Below are 2,840 nucleotides of genomic sequence, written 5' to 3' on the forward strand. Positions count from 1 at the left end.
CCAGTCCCAGACCAGTCTCCCCAGCTGCAGACCAGTCCATCCCCAGGCAGTTCCCAGTTCCTTCCCAGATCAGCCCCAAGTCATGGACCAGTCCCTGCAGTGTTGCCCACTGTCCCCTAGCCAGGATCAGTTCCCCAGCCATTCCCAGTAGCCCCAGTTTGATGTGGCTACTGGCCACAGTAGCTGTGGGGGCCCTCGTCAGCCTGCCTCCAGCGAGGGGCTCTGGGCTGACCACATTACTCCCATTTTTTGGAAAAAAACCCAGAATTCCACCCACATGGCTCATCTGGAGAAACGGGAAACGTGTGGAGCTGTACAACTGGTCTGAGAATCATCATGATGACATTGTATAGTCTGGAGAAGAGGAGGTTGAGGAGACCTCCTGGCTCTCTACAGCTCCCTGAGAGGGGGTTGGCGTGAGGTGGGGCTTGGTCTTTTCTCCCAGGTGAAAAGGATGGGAGGAAACAGCCTCAAGTGGCACCAGGGGAGGTTTGGATTGGAGATGAGGAAGAATTTCTTGACTGGCAGAGTGGTGAGGCATTGGCCCAGGCTGCCCAGGGAGGTGCTGGAGTCCCCATCCTTGGAGATGTTCCAAAAACATGTAGACATGGTACTTGAGGACATGGTTTAGTGGTCATGGTAGTGTTGGGTTGGTGGTTGGACTTGATCTTGGTGGTCTTTCCTAACCTTAATGACTTGATGATCTAAGGTCCATGACCTTTACTGACACCTCTAATGAATACCAACTGTAACAGCCCCTGGTTCTAAACACCCAACTGACCCTCCTCAGAACCCCTGTGAGATCTGGGGGGACCCAAACCCACCTTTGGGATCAGATACCATTAGAAGGGTTAGTTGGTTTGGGATTTTTTACCAAGAAATGAGTGAAGCTTTGCAGAGGGGGTCGTGTTGCCCTCCCCACCACGCTGGTTCTGCCTCTTTGCACTGGCCAGAGACCTCCCTAGCAAAAAAAAATGTTTCTTTTGTAAAGAATTCTGGCAGATTTGGGACATTTTTCAAGGGTTTTTGTCTAATCAAGCCTCTCCATCCCCTTGTCCCCTCCAGAGCCCGATGAGCTGGAGAGGAATCTCAACCCTGCTTCCACCTCTGGCTTCATTTTGGCTCCGTGACTCCGTGGGGATAGCTTGAAAAGGCTAAATTTCAGTTCCCTGGGGTGAGGAGGATCCCAAGGGGAGGAGGATGAAACAAAAATCACCCTTAAAATGGGTTTTCCAGCTGCCAAAGGGAGAGAGATGCCCCAGAGCCCTGCAAGCGCCTGGCAGAGGGAACACAAAACACACCCTGGGGCAGGCAGCAGGGCTGGGAATATCTTCCAGATTGTCCCCTGTGCCTGAGGAACATCTTGGGAAGCTCGTTCCCACTTGAGCAGAGTGGTTTTGCCCAGGGCAGAGGGCAGGATGATGGAGGAAAGGGCTCTGGAGGTGCTATGTGGGCAGCAGTCGTGGCTGTGACTCCATACACGGGCGATGCTGCAGCTTAGTGGGGGCAGCCCTTGTGAGTCCCCCAATCAAGGGAATTCTTCCAGAAGTCTTGCTTTGCTGCCGTGGTTCCCAGGGGAAGGTGGGGTGGGAAGGGGCAGGGTTGCCCAGGCTGGTTCTCTGGAGGTTACCACACCTCCTGCACATCCAATCTCTGCTTATCACAGATCTCCGATGACTTCCTATTCACACCAGAAACTCTCTTCTCTTTTTCTTCCTCTCTGCAAGTTCCATTTTTTTCTTTTTTTCTGCTTCCTAAAATGATCTCGGAGGCTTTCAATCCCAATATCCACCCAGTTTGCTCCACTCCCCACCACCAGTCCACTCCACCAAGAGCATGTAGGGTCCTCGATCCCATTCATTGCTCAGGACAGTGGCACGAATCACAACGTGTGGAATAACAATCAAAGGGACTCTTTCCTCAACCTAAAAACACAGAGAAAACCTCCTATTTTTTCTTTTTTTCCTGGAATCTTGTACATTGAGTCTTTAAAACTTCATTTGACTCCTAATTCTCATCAAGAAAATAAGAAACAGGACCCAGTGGTCGTGTCAGTCCATCCCTCTGTTCCCACCAGGAACACCCCAAATCAAGACCAGCCATCCTACTGGTTTTAATCACTCATCTCTTTCTCAGGAACTGGGCGAGTCACCCCCGACGTTGTCACATTCCCAGTCCCTAGAAATTTTTGTTAAGGGAATTCCTGGAAGTATTTGAAATGCTTTTTATTACTTTTTTCTTTCTCAGAATGGGTCTCTCTGAGAAGCCAAGCAAGCTATTTAGGGTAAAAGGGCAAGCTGGCATGGAAAAGTTGAGGGTTTAAATGTACAAAAGGGGGTGTCAATGAGTCTGGACCCCCCTTTATAGGGCAGATGGGGGGAGTCCTGGCAAAGGAAGGCAGCGAGTCCATGCTTTGGAAACACAGTGTATCAGTTTGGGATGGAAAAGGGGACCTAGTCATGGTCTTGCAGTATTAAAAAGGCTGTTGGAGAAGGGGACAGGGTTAGATTGGTCTGTGGGTCAACTGAGTTCAGTTGAAAAATTAGCTTCTTTTGCAACCAGGGCAGCAGGGGAAACCCAAAACCACTCGGGCGCTGGGGATGGAGGCGGTGGGGACTGGATTTCCCCCCTCCTTGGGGGTGGGTGGGTTAAGAAAAATGCCAGCCAGACATCTGCCAAGGACAGATGGAAAGTCCAAGCGTGGCGAGGGGCATCTGCAGCTCCAGGAGCCTCCAGCCCCTCTCCCCATCCCACGGGGCTCAGCAGCACCCCCGCACCCCAGGACTCATCCCTCCCTCCTTGGGGCAGCCCCGCGGGCTGCACCAGCCCCCCGCTTCACT

This window comes from Merops nubicus, unplaced genomic scaffold, assembly GCF_000691845.1.
Source record: "Merops nubicus isolate BGI_N331 unplaced genomic scaffold, ASM69184v1 scaffold42175, whole genome shotgun sequence".
Lineage (NCBI taxonomy): Eukaryota > Metazoa > Chordata > Aves > Coraciiformes > Meropidae > Merops > Merops nubicus.